This window comes from Humulus lupulus, chromosome 2 (genome assembly GCF_963169125.1).
Source record: "Humulus lupulus chromosome 2, drHumLupu1.1, whole genome shotgun sequence".
In the NCBI taxonomy this organism is placed as follows: domain Eukaryota; kingdom Viridiplantae; phylum Streptophyta; class Magnoliopsida; order Rosales; family Cannabaceae; genus Humulus; species Humulus lupulus.
Genome location: NC_084794.1, coordinates 254819267 through 254837818, shown reverse-complemented (window position 1 = coordinate 254837818; position 18552 = coordinate 254819267). Strand labels below are relative to the sequence as shown.

Here is an 18552-nt window from a genome sequence, read left to right as displayed (position 1 = left end):
TTGAGATATGAGGATCAGATACGTATTAAGGTGGATGCTAGCATAAAGATGGAAATTCTGGATGAATATTATACCACCCCATGCTCGTTACATCCAAGAGTTATGAATGGGTATCAAGACCTGGAATCTGTATATATTGATGGCTAAGTGCCTAATCCTTTAGCAAATCAGGATTGAATATTAGAGGCTAGCGAGGTTATTATGACCTTAGGGCACTCAAGAGTTAAAATGGGTGGATATAATTATGGGACTTATGGATGGATCTCCTTGGATTGTGGGTAAGATTATTTTCGTATGAGAGGTTGCGAATCGATATAATAAGTTGGCACAATTCTTGCTTGTGCGAAATAATTATAATATGAACTAGTATATGTGAAGGGAGATCGTACATCTCTATGGGGCACCGAAGGCGATGATGCTAGAATGAAACTGCATATTTATTCCCAAGCTTTAGAAAGGCTCACAAGGGACGATGAGTACAAGATTGCGGTTTATTAAAACTTGTTATCCTCAGACATATATGCAATGTAACGTCCCTAAAACGCTAATAGGTTTAGTGCCTTGACTAGTGTGCCGGGAGGGCCTAATTGGATATATGTCTGTAATTAATTGATTGAATGTTTGACTACGTGGCATACATGATTTATATGATAATATGAATACATATGCATGCTTATGAGTATAAATATGCATGTGGGCTCATTTTTGTTAAGTAGGGCATTTATGTGATTTTGGACCGTTGAGGGCATAAATATGATTATATGTGTATTAAATGATTGAGACCACATTCTTATGTGGATATATTAGCAGTATTCAGCTTGAGGCGATCCTAGTGAGCGGATTAGTGAAATAGTCACAATGGGGTCTAATACCCGACTCGGGGTGAACCTAGGGATATTTTGGGAAATTTAACGTATATTTGGGATTTATAGAGTAACAGGTAATTATTTGGTGATTATTTGGATATGTTGGGACTAACTGGGCATTTGTAGGACGACTCCAGGATTAATGGGAAATGAGGTAAAATGACAGGTTTTCCCTTAAGGGAAATGAGGTAAAGATAAGCTAGAGGGTATTTTGGTCTTGTGTGAGGGATTAGCTTAGGAAACCTTAGGAAATGACCAGAACACATCGAAATACCTCTCAGCCTTATCTTTCTCTATCTCTTTCATCTCTCCATCTCTTGTGCCTTGGGGAAACTTTGGAGTTTTGAAAAGCTAGCTTGGAAATCTAAGAGGTTGAAGCTTGAGGACTGAAGAATTGAAGCTAGGATTGGTTGAGGTGCAGCTCAGAGTCAGGGTCATCATCAAGGTAAAGTCTAAGCTTTTATTTTATGGTGGAATTCTGCTGTTATTATAGGTTTTCTTATGTTCTTTATGTTTCTAAGGTTTTGGCTGAATTCTTAGTTCCTAAGAGGATTTTGGATAGATTTCTAGGTGGTTATGTTGCTCTGAGTAGACTAATGAGGTGTAGAGGGTCAATTTTTTTATTTGAAGCATGGTATGTTGGATTTTGATGAGTTAGGTTGAGGAAAAATGTAGAGAAAATATGCAGGTTTTCTGGGTTTTTGAGCTCGACTTGTGGCCCTGTTCTTCAGGCGCTGCCGCCCATGTGTGCGAAGAGGCTGGGAGCCTCTGAATTTTTGGTCAGGCACTGTGGCGTAGGTTGAGACGCGCCGTGGCCCATGTCCCCTAGAAAAGAGCCTTAAGGCTCTTTTACTTGTAGCGCGTCGCGGCTCTAGGGGGGCGGGCCACGGTTATAATGGAGAAAAATAGCCAAATTAGGTTTTTAGGCTCGAGAACTCAAACCTAAGTGCTCGAGAAGGATTCTACTACTCGGTTTAGTAGAATTCGAGATCTCAGAGGATAGTATGTTACTCTAAGACTTTAAATTGGTTTAGATTTTGATAGTTGTTCATTATCTCTTTGTGACTAGGGTTACGATTAAGGCTCGGGATTGAGGATTATGCTTAGGGCCACTCTACATCCTTCACTCAGGACACAAGGTAAGAAAACTGCACCCAGGTCGTGAATATATTTGTATATGAGAATGTCTAGTTAGGCATACTTGTATAGGTTGACTTTGATTGCCTGATGTGTGTTGCATATTTGTGATAATACCTATTTCTAAGGTCGACCTAAGGGTGCCGGGGGCCGATAATAAGTGTGCGGAATGCAACTCGGCCTAAGCGTGCCAGGGTCGACTTTCAGACTAGAGGACTTGGCCTAAGGGCGCCGGGCCTGACTATTATATAATAAATAGAAGTGTGTCTTGCACTTAACTAATCTATTGACTGATGCGAATAGTTTATGTGGTTGTTTGAATTGAACATTTCTGTTAAGCTTATTTTTTATATTATGCTCTTGATTGAAATTGTTGATCTAAGTTTAATATAAATATACTGTTGTTTATTTGTGCTTGTTGAATTAAGTTTTCTTGCTGAGCCTTGGCTCACGGGTGCTATGTGGTGTAGGTAAGGGAAAGGGAAAGCTGGACTAGCTGTGAGTTGGAGAGCTTTGGGGGCGGTGTGTACATTGGCAGCTGCTCGATCGCCACGATCGAGGGTTTGACAGGGACTAGAGCCAAAATTGTATTTTTCCATTTAGATTGGCTTTAGTTGTATTTACTTTTGAGGGTTGTAATTTCCTTGTAAACATTATTTTTGGGATCCTATGTACCAACTCTTATTTCAATGAAAGTCAACTATTTTATAATCAAAATATTTTAACTCGAACCTGTCAGTTGACTTTAGAAACACGTTTATGTCCAACCGACTTGATTAGCAAGTCTTGGCCTATTTAAAATACATAGTGTAATTGGTATTGGCTATCCAGGGTGTTACAACTTGGTATCAGAGTGGTCTAGGTTTAAGGGTTCCTAAATTCTTGCTGGGCATGTACACATGCCGCTAAAGACAAGCTCGACTCAGGGTTTGGTAACCATAAATGTCATTACATGTTTGATTGTTTAAATGAAATATAAATGTCTTATATGCATGTTTATTAGGAAGCATGAGATATACTGATAGGGCCTGGCCCTTGACTGCTATGTGGATATGATAAGGCATGCTTATTAGCATTGCTATTGTATGTGAATGACAGTTATAGTTCTTGTTTGCATTATAATTATATTGTGTTGCTTGAGTGTCGATGTTAGACTGTGGGGTGATTTTAAACCTATTATCATTGCCTGATCAGTCGAGTCATTGATTGCAAATAAACTTGGAGAGTTATGCCTCCAAGGTGATCAGTTCAACTAGCTGACATCGGTATCGAGGCTAGAGATGTTGAATAAGGCCAGAACTCTTCGTCAGTCCCTAAGAACTGACAGCAGTGGCTTGCTGACATGCAAGCTAGACTTCAAAGCCAAGAGTAAGAGATTCATCTTTTAAGGCAGTAGGCTCCGCCAGGGAGTGCCGCACCTAACTTGCAACCTGTTATGGCACCAGTAGTACAGCCGCCTGAGACTGGTAATAGGTGGGAGCCGCTGTATGAAAGATTTAGGAAGCAACATCCTACAATTTTTTAGGGAGGACCAGATCCACTCAAGGCTGAATAGTGGATAAGTTTGATGACCTTTATCATGGACTTTATGAGGGTGAAAGGTAATGATAGGGTGGCCTGTGCCACTTACATGCTTCGAGATGATGTCTGAATCTGGTGGGAGGTGGCATCCTAGATTCGAGATGTTTCTACCATGAGTTGGGGTGAGTTTAGAGATTTGTTCAATAAGAAATACTACAGTATTGCCGTCAAGGCAGGAAAGGTGAATGAGTTCATCGATCCGGTACAGGGTAGCATGAAAGTTACTGAGTATGCTCTGAAGTTTGACAGGCTAGCGAGGTTTGCACCTGATCTAGGGCCTATAGATGTAGCCAGGCAGGAAAGGTTTGTTTGAGGGCTGAATGCTATGATAGCTCGAGATGTGAGGATCATATCAATACCCGGGGAGACAACTTATGCCCAAGTGGTTGAGAAGTCCCTCATTGCTGAGGAGGCAGAGAACAAGATATCGAGGGTGAGCACTGCGAGATGTGATGTTCGTTGGGCAGTGCCTCAACTTTTCGAATCGGGTAGGGGCAGAGGCTCCAGTGATCAAAAGAGGAAGAGCCCTGACACCTCGACCACTGCTGGTCCTGATAGGAGGGGCCGAGGTGTCCAAGATGGCCGTCAGAGTGGCAGTGAGACATGGAGAAGCTACACAGAGTGTGTTAGATGTAGAAAATGCCATCTGGGCGAATGCCAGGCGAAAGCCTGTTACTTGTGCAGGGTGATTGGGCACCTCAAGAAAGACTGCCCGACTTTGATGAAAGAAGAACTAGAGAAGGCGGACATCTTGACTCTAGCTCAAGTGTTCGCCTTAACTTAGGCAGAGGCTGAGGCTAGTCCCTCGATGGTGACAAGTCAGCTTTCTAGCGCTGACTCTTCATATACTGTATTGATCGACTCTGGTGCTACACATTCATTTGTTTCTAGCAAAGTGATTGATAAATGGTGTAGGCCTAGTGAGTATTATACTGTGGGGGTTTTGGACTATACTGACTACGGGGCAAATGGTAGTTTCTAGGAGATGGATTAGAGCACTATCGGTGATGGTGGACAACAAGGAACTATCAGTAGACCTGATTGAGTTGGGTATGGATGACTTCGACATGATCTTGGGGATGGATTGGTTTGTCTGATATGCGGCAACTAAAGACTATAGGAAAAAGATGGTGACTTTTGAGCCTGAGAACTATCAGTACCCTTTGTTTTTGTTGGTACGGTGCATGGACCTCGCATTCCCATGGTATCGGCGTTGAGGGCCAGAGACCTATTACGAGGAGATTGTATAGGGTTTCTAGCCAGTGTGATGGATACCATTAGGGTTATACTAGTGGGGCCGAGGGAGACTATATTGGTATGTGAGTTCTTGGATGTGTTCTTTGAGGACTTACAGGGCTTGCCGCCGCACCGGGAGATCGAGTTCGACATTTAGTTAGCACTGGGTACGAAACCAGTGTCGAGGACACCATATAGAATGGCTTCGGCAGAGTTGAAAGAGTTAAAGATACAGTTACAGGAGCTACTGGACTTGGGATTTATCAGACCTAGCTTCTCTCCATGGGGTGCTCTGGTTTTGTTTGTGAAGAAGAAGAATAGGACCCCGAGGATATGCATAGACTACCAGGAATTGAACAAGTTGACTATCAAGAACAAGTACCCACTACCAAGGATAGACGATCTGTTCGATTAGTTGCAGAGTAAGACAATATTCTCGAAGATTGATCTTCGATCTGGTTATCACCAGCTGAGGATCAAGGACGAGGATATTCCAAAGACGACCTTCCGCACAAGATACGAGCATTATGAGTTCTTGGTCATGTCATTTGGATTGACCAATGCCCCAACAACATTTATGAATTTGATTAACAAGGTGTTTAAGGATTACTTAGATCAGTTTGTGATTGTCTTCATCGACATAATCCTAGTTTACTCTCGTTCAGAGGTAGAGCATGAGCAACATCTCCGGTTTGTATTGCAGGGGTTGAGGGAGAATCAGTTGTATGCTAAATTTAAGAAGTGTGAGTTCAGGATACCGGAGGTAACATTTCTCGGACATATTGTCAGTGGAGACGAGATTAAGGTGGATCTGGTAGAAGCCGTTAGGGATTAGCCGAGGCCAAGGAATGCCTCGGAGGTTAAGAGTTTCCTTGGGTTAGCGGGATATTATAGATGGTTCATGGAAGGGTTTTCGAAGATTGCCACACCATTGAATGAGTTGACACGGAAGAATCTTAGATTCAGATGGTTAGAAAAATGTGAGGGTAGCTTCCAGGAACTGAAGCGACGATTGATTACTGCTCCAGTGCTGAGTCTTCCTTCAAATGGGGACAAGTTTGTGGTGGATTGCGATGCATTAAGACTGGGATTAGAATGTGTATTGATGCAGAGTGGGAAGGTTATTGCCTACACATCGCGACAACTAAAGGAATATGAGCAACGATATCATACCCATGATTTGGAGCTAGCAGCGGGGATGTTCGCACTGAAAGTGTGGCGACATCATTTGTATGGAGAGAAATGCGAGATATACACCGATCATAAGAGTTTGAAGTATTTCTTCACCTAGAAGGACTTAAATATGAGACAGAGGCGTTGGCTGGAGTTGGTGAAGGATTGTGACTTTGACATCCTTTATCTCCTAGGAAAAGCCAATGTAGTAGCAAATGCTTTGAGCTGGAGGGGCCCAGGACAGTTGTTTAGCTAGAAGAAGATATCGAAGAAATTGGCAAAAGAGATGACCAGAGCGAAGATAAAATTGGTAGTGGGCCAGTTGGACAATATTACTTTACAGTTTACCCTATTGGAAAGAATAAAAGAGGGCCAGATGGGTGATACACAGTTGGAGGAGATTAGAGGGGATTTCCTAGCAGGAGTAGCTAAGGATTATTCCATTTAGGAGATGGGTTTGCTGAGATATAAGGATCAGATCTGTGTTCCGATGGATACGAGTATCATATGAGATATTCTTGATGAGTGTCATACTACACCATACTAACTACATCCCGGCACCACAAAGATGTATCAGGATCTACAGTCATTGTATTGGTGGCCTGGGATGAAGAAGGACATGGTTAATTACGTATCAAAGGGTTTAACCTGTCAGCAGGTGAGGGCTGAACACCAACGGCCAGCGGGGTTGTTATAGACTTTAGGTATTCCTGAGTGGAAGTGGATATTACCATGGATTTTGTAGGGGCTTTGCCCAAATGGTGGGACAACATGACTCGGTGTGGGTAATAGTAGACAGATTCACCAAGTTAGCTCACTTTCTGTGAGGACAACCTATACTGTGGACCAGTATGATGTGCTATATATGAGGGAGATTGTACATCTCCATGGGGTTCGAAAGTCTATAGTACTGGACCGGGATCCCATATTTACCTCCAAGTTTTGGGGTAGTTTGCAGAAGACAATGGGGACCCAGTTGAAGTTCAGTACAACCTTTTATCCTCAGACAGATGGGAAATCTGAGAGGACAACTCATATATTGGAGAACATGCTTAGAGCATGTGTGTTAGACTTTGAGGGGTCTTGGAGTAAGTACCTCCCATTGATTTAATTCTCGTACAACAACAGTTATCAGTCAATAATTGGAGTAGCTCCATATGAGATGTTGTACGAAAGGAAGTGTTGGTCTCCCATTCATTGGGATGAGATGGGAAAAAGGAAGTATTTGGGACCGAAGATGGTTCAGAAGACTAATGAAGTTATTGAGAAGATTTGAGCTCGAATGCTCGCTTCGTAGAGTAGACAGAAAAGCTACACTGACCCTAAGCGTAGGGACGTGGAGTTCCAGGTAGGGACCACGTATTTCTGCGAGTTTTCCCATTGCGAGGGGTAAGGAGATTTGGGAAAAAGAGCAGGCTGAGCCCTAGATTCGTAGGACCTTTTGATATCCTAGAGAGGATCAGGCAGATAGTCTACAGATTGGCTCTGCCCCCGTCAATATCAGGAGTTCATGATGTGTTCCACATCTCAATTCTTTGAAAGTCTGTGTCAGATACGACCCATGTATTGGGATATGAGGATTTGGAGCTACATGTAGATTTGTCATATGAGGAACGACCAGTTCAAATCCTAGACAGAAAGGATAATGTTCTAAGGAACAAGACGACTCCTCTAGTCAAAGTCTTATGGAGGAATAGCAAGGTCGAGGAGGTTACCTGAGAGCTAGAGTCGGTTATGCAAGATCAACATCCCAAGTTATTTAGGTAAATTTTGAGGACAAAATTTTCAGTAGGAGGAGATAGTTGTAACGTCCTAAAAATGCTAATAAGGTTTAGTGCCTTGACTAGTGTGTCGGGAGGGCCTAAATGGATATATGTGTGTAATTAATTGATTAAATGTGTGACTACGTGGCATACATGATTTATATGATAATATGAATACATATGCATGTTTATGAGTATTAAATATGCATGTGGGCGTGTTTTTGTTAAATAGGGCATATACGTGATTTTGGCTCGTTGAGGGGCATAAATGTGATTATATGTGTATTAAATGATTGAGAACACCTTATTATGCAGATATATTAGCAGTATTCGGCTCGAGGTGATCCCAGTGAGCGGATTAGCGGAATAGTCACATTGGGGTCTAATACCCAGCTCGGGGTGAGCCTAGGTGTATTTTGGGAAATTTAACATATATTTGGGATTTATCGAGTAATAGGTAATTATTTGGTGATTAGTTGGATATGTTGGAACTAACTGGGGATTTGTAGGACGACTCGAGGATTAGTGGGAAATGCGGTAAAATGACAGGTTTGCCTTTAAGAGCAATAGGAGGCTAAGGATAAGCTAGAGGGTATTTCGGTCTTCCTTAGGAAATGACCAGAACACATTAGAATACCTCTTAGCCTTCTCTCTCTCTCTCTCTCTCTCTCTCTCTCTCTCTCTCTCTCTCTCTCGTTCATATCTCCCTCTCTTCTGCCTTCGGGAAACTTTGGAGTTTTGGAGAGCTAGCTTGGAAATATAAGAGGTTGAAACTTAAGGACTGAAGAATTGAAGCAAGGATTGGTTGAGGTGTAGCTCAGGGTCAGGGTCATCATCAAGGTAAAGTTTAAGCTTTGATTTTATGGTGGAATTCTGCTGTTAGTATAGGTTTTCTTAAGTTCTTTAAGTTTCTAAGGTTTTGGCTGAATTCTTAGTTCCTAGGAGGATTTTGGTTAGATTTCTAGGTGGTTGTGTTGCTCTGAGTAGACTAATGAGGTGTTGAGGCTCAATTTTGGATTTGAAGCATGTTATGTTGGATTTTGATGAGTTAGGTTGAGGAAAATGTAGAGAAAATATGCAGGTTTTCTGGGTTTTAGGGCTCTAGTCGCGACCCTATTCTTCAGGCGCCGCGACCCATGTGTGTGAAGAGGTTGGGAGGCGCTGAATTTTTTCTAGGCGTTTCGATGTAGGTTGAAGCACGTCGTGGCATGTGTTCCCCAGAAGAGAGCCTTAGGGATCTCTGACTTATAGCGCACCGCGACCCTAGGGGGCAGGTCGCTCCTCTAATTGAGAGAAATAGCCAAGTTAGGTTTTTAGGCTCAGGAACTCAAACCTTAGTACTCGGGAAGGATTCTACTACGCAGTTTAGTAGAATTCAATGTCCCGGAGGCTGGTATGTTATTCCAAGACTTTTAATTGGTTTATATTTTGATAGTTGTCCATTATCGCTTTGTGACTAGGGTTACCGTTAAGGCTCAGGATTGAGGGTTGTGCTCATAACCACTCTACATCCTCCGCTCGGGACACGAGGTAAGAAAATTGCACCCAAGTCATGAATATATCTGTATATGAGAATGTATAGTTAGCATACCTGTATAGGGTTCCTTTGATTGCCTGATGTGCGATGCATATTTGTGATGATATCTATTTCGAAGGCCAACCTAAGGGTGTCGGGGGCTGATAATAAGGGTGCGGAACGCAACCCGATCTAAGCGTGTCGGGGCTGGCTTTCATACCAGAAAACTCAGCCTAAGGGAGCTAGGCTTAACTATTATACAATAAACAGAAGTGCGACTTGCACTTAACTAATCTATTGATTGATGCGAATAGTTTATGTGGTTGTTTGAACTGAACATTTCTGTTTAGCTTATTGTTTATATTATGCTATTGATTGAACTTGTTGATCTAAGTTTACTCTACACATACTGTTGTTTATTTTTGCTTGTTGAATTAAGTTTTCTTGGTGAGCCTTGGCTCACGGGTGCTATGTGGTTCAGGTAAGGGAAAGGGAAAGCTAGAATAGCCATGAGTTGGAGAGCTTTTGGAGCGGTGTGTACATCGACAGCTGCTTGACCGCCACAGTCGAGGGTTTGACAGGGGCTAGAGCCAAAATTGTATTTTTCCATTTAGACTGCCTTCAGTTGTATTCACTTTTGAGGGTTCTAATTGCCTTGTAAACATTATTTTTGGGATCCCATGTACCAACTCTTATTTTAATGAAAGTCAACTATTTTATGATCAAAATATTTTAACCCTAACCTATCAGTTGACTTTAGAAACACGTTTATGTCCAAACGACTAGATTAGAATGTCTTGCAGTATTTAAAATACACAGTGTAATGGTCTTGGCTATCCAGGGCGTTACAAGCAATGTGAGAGAATACAACAGATTTTAGACGTTATGCTTTGGGCATGTGAGTTTCAGGGACACTAGGGTAAGTACAGGAAGTATGAGATATTGTGAGATGGGGAGTGGAAATAACCCATTTCTAGGAATGCGATAGGAGACAGGAAGTATTCTAGTCCTGAAACGGTTCCGAGGACCAATGGCGTTATTGAAGATCATTAGAGCAGAAATATCCGCTTTATTGAAAAGACATAAAAGTGGCTCAAATTCAAATATGGGAACATGGAGTTCCAGGATTGGAGACCTTGTACTTCTCCGAGTATTGTTGATGAAAGAGATAAGATAATTTGGGCAGAAAGAGAAATTGAGCTCTAGGTTTGTTAGGCCTTTGAGATCCTGACAAGAATTAGGCCAGGGGCCTATAGATTAGCCTTACCCCAGCATGGGTGGAGGATCATAGGGTGTTGCGGGTGTTGATGCTAAGGAAAGATGTATCGAGCTCTATACCTGTTGGGTTAAGAGTCCCTGGATTTTCACTGAGAATTATCATGTGAAGAAAAGTCAGTAAAGTTTATGAATGGAAATAATAAAGACTTACGGAATAAGACCCTCAGCTTAGTAAGAACGTTATAAAGAAATAACAAGGTAAAGAAACAACTCAGAAGTTAGAGTCAAATGTGCGGGACTGGTATCTCGAGACCTTTGAATAAATTTCGTGGACGAAATTCCTATAAGGAGGGGATAGTTGTAACGTCCCAAAATTCCTAATAAGGCTTAGTGCCTTGGTTAGTGTGTCGAGAGAGCACGTAGAGTAATTACGTGGTAATAAATAAAATAAATATGTGATTATGCGGATTATATGAGTTACATCATGATATGAATATTTATGCATGTTTAAATGTATTAAATGTGTATATAGGTCCGTTTCTGTTAAAAAAAGGCATTTTCGTAATTTTGACCCGCTGAGGGTATATCTATAATTATATATGCTTATGAGTGGGACCACATTATTATGTGGATATATTTGAGATATTCGGCACAAGGCGATCCTAGTGAGCAATTTGGCAGAAAAGTCACAACATGGTTAAATACCCGGCTCGGGGTGAGCCTAGAGTTCTTTTGGTAATCTAGTGAATTACCATGAATTATTGGGGGTATGAGATGTATTTGGAGAAAGTAGGTGTATTAGGAAAATTAGTGGAGTTAATTGGGAATTTTAAGTGTAATTTGAGATTTAGTGGGGAAGTGGTGTCAGATGACTTTTATGCCCTTGTGGGCTTTGGTGTGGGACTTAAGAGGCATAGGCGTTTTGGTCTTTTGGGACCTTTAGGCAGGGAATAGGCTAAGTTCTATAGCTTAGTAACTCTGTCCCGTATATTCTCTCTCTCTCTCTCTCTCTCTCTCTCCTTATTCTAAGCCTTCTCTTGAGAGAAATTTTTAGAAGCTTTCAAATCTTGATCATGGAGCCATGTTTGGTGGAAATTTGGAGGCTTGATGTTGAGGATTAGGAGCTACTAGGCTAGGGAATCCAGCTGGGAGTTCGATTTCTATTAGGTAATCCAAGTATGTTTGATGTTTTTGAGTTGTTTTGGTATGTTTTTGGGCAGTCTTTGGTTTAGGGATTTTGAGGTGTTTTAATGTGTTTTGATGTTACTTTTATGATGTTTCTGAGTGGTACTGTTGGTTTGTGGTCTAGATAGGCTCGAAAATGGGTAGAATGCTGTTTTTGGTGTGGGTTTAATCGATTTACAATTTCTGAAATCGCAAGAAATTATGGGTTTGCGGGGTCGTACCGCGGCGTTGTTCTTGGGACACCACAACCCGCATGAACTCAGCGAGGCAGGAGGTGCCTCGAACTGACTTAGCATTGTGGCGCTTGGCGGGCTGCACCACGACGCGTGTGTAGGGATTTTGGGTGTGGGGCTCTCTACCTAGTTGGGCGTCGTGACCCTTTTAGGGGTGAGTCGCGACTCAAATAGGGGAAAAGTGGGAAATTGTGTTTTGGGTTGCGGGAACCCAAATTTGAGGGCTCAGGAATGGTTCTAACTACCCGGTTTATTATAATTCAAAGTCTCGGAGGCTAGGACTTGGTTTGGGAGCCTTTGTTGGTTCATTTATTGATAGTTATTCCTTGTTATGTTGTGACTAGGGGGTTACCGCAAGGCTCAGGAGGAAAGGATCATGCTCGCGGTCGCTTTACCTTATCGCTCAGGTCTTGAGGTAAGAAAACTGACACTTGCACCGAGTGTAGGGCATGCGCCCTAATTGTAGGACATGGGGATGACCGTGCATGAATATATTAAAGTTAATGTTTTCTTTGCATGGACCTATATTGTTATAACTGCTTGTATTGATTGGTTGTGATCGTGATCGATCGACCCTTGATTATTGAACACGAGTATGTTGTGTTGTGAATCTCTTCAAAGTAAATGTTTGCTCTATATCAGCATCTGTTGTTATAAATGTTCGTAATTAGTGTTTGTTATTGGTTATTGATTAGTCAGGAGACTGTTATCGGCCTTGAGACCGTTATCGCCCTTGAGATCGGTATCGGCCTTAAGGTCGTTATTGACACTACATGTGTAATGTAGGACTTAGTGGCGGGGCTATTACACGGGTGCGATGAGCACCATAGTGGCGGGGCCATTATAAGGGTGCTATATGCATTTACTCGACATGAGTCGTTATACTGGTTGGAAAATTAATGTGAAGTTATTTGTGATTTGTTTGTTTGGAATGATTGCATTTATTATTTTGTAAGCATGTTTTTATTACTTATGTTGGATATTTTTTATGCCATGTGATGTTTTCTTGCGGGGCCTCGGCTCACGGTTGCTCCGTGGTGCAGGTAAGGGGAAGGTGAATGTTGATCAACCATGAGTTGGATGGCATGGAACCGTTGCATACATGTTCGGCCTGCTCGGCTGCCACGGTCGAGATTTATTGAGGGACTCAATGTTAAAGTTTGAATTTTGTCGCTTAGGTCGATTGTTTGTAAAACTACAATTGTAATGATGTTTTTAAAGAAATGTTTGGGATCCCATGTAAACTCTTTTATAGACTTAATGAAAAGTTAAATCTTTTTATCCAAATTTTTTACTTTTTGGACCTTTATGTTATTTAAATTACACTTTTGAGTCTCAACAACTCGCTTAACGAGTTAAGAACAATTTTAAACACACAGTGTAATGACCTTGGATTAGTAGGGCGTTACACATTTTCTAAGAGGAAATGAGGATTGAGATTGAATAAGCCTTAAACTTTCAAAGTCAAGAACTTTCTTTGAGAGGTCTGATAAGTCTAGTTTAGGGTCGTTTTAGAGTATGTTTTAGTCTTAGGGCGTTACACCTTTGCAATATTATGCTTGTGTTTGTTTTGTTTTCGGGTTTTTTCTATGAATTTGCGAATGGAGAGGAACAAAGAGGATTTAGTGATGAAATTGGCTGTTTTGGGGAGCTTTTGGCCATTTTGTGTGAGTTCAGGAGAGTTGAAAATATTCGGGATAATTCTGGTGCAAAATGAAGGTTGAAAAGACTGTGAAAGGACAAAGGATCCCAGAAGTCACGACTTGGACACTTGGGTCGCGCTGCGCATGGAGGTAGAGGAAAATCAGCAAAAGGGACACGGGTCGCGACTTGGTCTATCAAGTTGCGACGCCTAAACTTCCAGAGATGGAGTGAAGTGCAGGAAAATAGACATGTCACGACTCAGGAATGAGCAAGTCACGACCCGCCTTACAAAAAAAAGAAGGGGAAATGTGTTTGTTAAGTGTGAATTTTAGGTCATTTGAGGGAGGTTTTTTTCATTACGGGATTAGCAGCTGTTTAACTCTAAGACTCTATTTTTTCTTCAGTTTTTATCTTAGTTTTTAGTTGCTTAATTCTATGTTTTTTATCATCGATTTTATTGTGTTAGTCATGTTTGTTATGAACTAAACATCTTCTCTAGGGTTTAATGTAGTCACCTGGATATTTGTTAATTTTCTATGAAGGTCATATAATTTCTTCTTCTTCTACCATTTCTCTATATAATTTGTGCTTAATGAATGTGGATAATTGATTACTATTTACATGATTTATGATTTTGATTCGAGATCCAAGAGGGGTGAGCTGAATATTCTATAATCATATAGACATAAATTTGCATATTGTAACGATCAAAAATTGCTAATAGAGCTTAGTGCCTTGATTAGCGTGTTGAGAGAGCATAATTGGTTTATATGAGTGTTAATTGGTTAAATGCGTGACTATGTGGCATGCTTGATTGATATGATTATGTGAGTATGTTATATGCATGTTTATGAGTATTAAATATGTATGTGTTCACAAGGGCATGTTTGTAAATTTGGACCGTTAAGGGCATAAATGTGATTATATGTGATAAATGGTTGATACCACGTTATTATGTGGATATATTTGTAGTATATGGCTCGAGACGGTGCTAGTGAGCGAATTAGCAAAATAGTCACAGCGGGGTTCAAATACCCGGCTCGAGGGAGCCTGGGGGTATTTTGGGGAATTTATAGGGGATTTAATTGATAATGAATAAATATTTGGTAATTAATTGGCACGACGAATTAATTTGTTAATAGTAGGGAATTGGGGGAAAATGACTGTTTTACCCTTAGAAACCATTGGAAGGCTGAATAAGCCTAAAGGGCAAAAAGGTCTTTTGGGCTAAGGATATACTTAGATGTGTAGGGAAGTATCAAGAACATTAAGGAATTTCTTACACTTTCCCTTTCCCTCTCACTCACGTTTTCACTCTCTCTCTCTAGAGCACTAACGAGAACTTGCAGCTGGAAGAAGGAAAATTCAAGGGGTTGAGCTGGGATTAGAGCTGGAAAACAGATGAAATTAAGCTAGGATCAACTAAGTGTATGCTGAGGATCTGAGTTGCAAGTTGAGGTAAGGAATTTGTACTGATCATGTCGAATTTTCTGTTGAAACTATGTTAAAAGCTAGGGTTTGCATGCATTTTAGTTGTTAGCTGGTTTTGGTTGTTGAATGGTGTAAGAAAATAGTTATGGGTTAGTTATGATGATTGGGATATGAGGATAGGAATTCTGAGCTTGAATTTGAGTATGGCTGGTCATTTGGGGTATGAAATTGGGGTTAGGCTCGAGGAAAAAGATGTTGGAAAGTGTGGTTTTTCTGGGTTTAGGGCCTCGGGTCGCGGCCCTGTTCTTTAGGCGTCGCGACTCGCATGAGTTTTGGAGGCTGGGAGCCTTTATTTGCCAGGTGCGCTGCAACTCGGAGGGGTGCAAGTCGTGGCCTGTTTCCTCCATCAGGGAGGACTGGATCTCTGTTTGAAGGGAGGGCCGCGGCCCTTAAAGGCAAGTCACGACTCTAAAAGGGAAATTAAGGGAAACAAGGTTTTAGGCTCGGGGAGGCTCGAGAATTCAAACCTAGGGGCTCGAGACAAATTCTAATACCCGGTTTAGTAGAATTCGAGGTCCCGGAGGCTATTACTTGTTCCCTAAGCATTTATTTGGATTAGGAATTGATGGTTACCTATTGTCATTGTGACTAGGTTTATTGCTAAGGCTTAGGACTGAGGATCGTGCTCTGGACCGTTCCTAATTCTCTGCTCGGGGTTCGAGGTAAGAAAACTGCACCCATGTGTTTGTGTATGGTACTAAGGTTCCATGTATCTGGATATATGTGTTGTGTAATTGTATTATTATTATGTGAAATGTGAAAGTACGACCTAAGGGAGCCAAGGCTAACGATTAGTACATTGGACGCGGCTCGGCCACTGTGAGCCGGGGTTAGCTAAATAAACAATGGACTCAGCCTAAGCAAGCTAGGGTTAGCTTAGTAAACAGAGGGCTCGACCTAAGGGCGCCGACCCTAAGCATCTGTATTACAGGTTATAATATATTATTGAAAATACATGTTAACTATTATTAGCTTGATGCTTATATTCTGTTGAATTTCTGAATGACTGTATTAAGATTGATTGGATGCTACTACTATTTATGTGTTTGGTGTTTATGGTTTTCTTGTTGGGCCTTGGCTTGTGGGTGCTACGTGGTGTAGGTAAAGGCAAAGGGAAGCTGGACCAACCATGAGTTGGAGAGCTCTAGGGGCGAAGTGTACATAGTCAGCTGCTCGTCCGCCAGGACCGAGGGAAAGTGCAGGGTCAGAGCCCTAAAACTTGTGTTTTTCCATTAGAGTGCCTTTTGGTTGTATTATCTTTTGGAGATTGTAAATTATCACTTATAACCTATTTTTAGGATCCCATGTATGAAACATTCGTTTTAATGAAAATTAACCGTTTGTGATCAAAATCTTTTAACCCTAACCTGATGATTAACCTTAGGTTCACATTTTTTATTCAAATGACTTGATTAGAAGGTCTTGAACTATTTCAAATACACAATGTAACGGTCTTGGTTATCCACAACGTTACACATATAGGACAAGAGTACCTGTAGGGTTTGTGTAGCATTTTGGGTTTCTATGCTTCATGCCTGCTATATGTTAAAACTTATCACAATTATGTAGGAAGTTTGTGTATAGGTTGAAATCTTTTTATCTTGAAAAAGAATTAGGATTATTTTAGTTAGCCCGCTATTAGGATAGAAATTGAAGAATTATATGCGTTGATTAGTAAATTTAACAGGTTGAAAAGTTGATGAAGTTAATACCCTATCTTTTTAATTATTGAATCAATCTTTATAATTGCACAATTTATTTTAATTTTAAGTTTTAGTTTAAAAATCACTGTATTTTCGACAGCCAAATAGAAAGCTAGAATACTAGATTGATAGTCTCCGTGGGAACGATTCTCATTTACTATCTATATTACTTTAATTGACATCGTATACTTGCGAATTATATTTTCACTATCAAGTTTTTGGCGCCGTTGCCGGGGACTATTTAATCAATATCAAATATAATTGATTCTTGTTCTACTTTGGCTTTTCTTTAACAATTTTTATGACGTGTTTCTCTATTTGTTTCTTAATTGCAAGGTCAATTAGTATATGCGACGTCAAGGATTGGAGCAGAAACGGTTAGAGAGAATGACTCAAATTCTAAATAATGGTGTTTATAACACTGCTGAGGTTCCTGCTAAACAAGGGGCTAAACGTTTAAGAGATTATGTACTCCCAATTTTTACGGGAGTGCATTCATGCATCAGAAACCCCACAGTTGCCGCTAACAATTTTGAGATTAAGCCAACAATTCTGCAAATGGTCCAATCTACTGTTCAGTTTGGAGGCGTGCATACATAGGACCCTAACTTACACAACTAATTTCTTGGAGCTTTGTGCGATGTTTAAGTTGAATGGGGTGAGAGATGACGCTATGAGGTTGATGCTATTTCCATATTCACTAAGGGACCGCGCAAAGAGTCGGTTGATTTCCCTACAAGCTAACTCTATTACCACATGGGAGGAGCTTGCTCAAAAGTTCCTTGCAAAGTTTTTTCCCTCTAGCAAAAGCTACAAAGTTGAGAGGCGAAATTAATAATTTCTACCAGATGGAAAGGGAATCATTGTATGATGCATGGGAGAGATTCAAAGAGTTCTTAAGGAAGTGCCCGTATCATGGTATAGAGAAGTGGATGCTGGTCCACAACTTTTATAATGGGTTGAATGGAACAACTTGTACCATAATAGATGTTGCAGCTGAAGGTGCGTTCATGAGCAAAAGTGCTAATGAATCTTATGAATTGTTAAAGGAGATGGCCATGAACAATTACCAGTGGCCTACTGAGAGGGACAATACAAAGAAAGTGGCTGGGATGATTAAATTAGATGCCATCTCAATACTTACAGCTCAAGTGGCATCCTTGATGAAACATCTACAACAGAATAATCTCACAGCTCAAGCCATGCAATTACAAAGTGTGTGTGAAATATGTGGAATGGTGCATCCACCTAACAAGTGTCCTTCAATGGATTTAAATAATTTTCCTATGGAACAAGTTCAAGCCATAGGAAATAGCCAAAGGCCAACCAATAACCCATAATCCATATTCTACAACCAAGGGTGGCAGAATCACCCTAATTTTTCTTGGAAAAATAATAACCAGAGTGTTCAGCAGCCTTTCCAACAGAACAACCAAGAACTCTAACATCCTCTTCCTGGGATTTATCAACCACAAAATAGATCACCACAACATCCAATACCCATGAAGCAGCCTGAAGCACAACCTAATGTACTGAAACCAATTTATGTCTGAGACAAGGGCATCTATTAGAAATTTGTAGACTCAAATTGGTCAATTGGCTAACCTAATGACAAACTGTGCTCAAGGGAATTTAACAAGCACTACATAGGTAAACCCAAAAGAACAATGCCATACAATATATTTGAGGAGTGGTAAGGAGTTGGAAGAGCCAAGTAAGAAGATTATTCAGTTACCAAAAGTGGTTGATGAGAAAAAGGGTAAAATTGAAGAAGAGGTTAATGAAAACCTTGAGAAAAAGGAGCCA

The 18552-nt window shown here is 40.8% G+C and overlaps 1 non-coding gene across 1 annotated transcript; it reads right to left on the bottom strand.

The window, feature by feature from the left end:
* Nucleotides 1-17561: 17561 nt before the first annotated feature.
* Nucleotides 17562-17668, bottom strand: LOC133820045 (small nucleolar RNA R71). The gene has a single exon (XR_009886479.1). It is a non-coding gene; the product is annotated as a small nucleolar RNA R71 (small nucleolar RNA).
* Nucleotides 17669-18552: the final 884 nt, after the last annotated feature.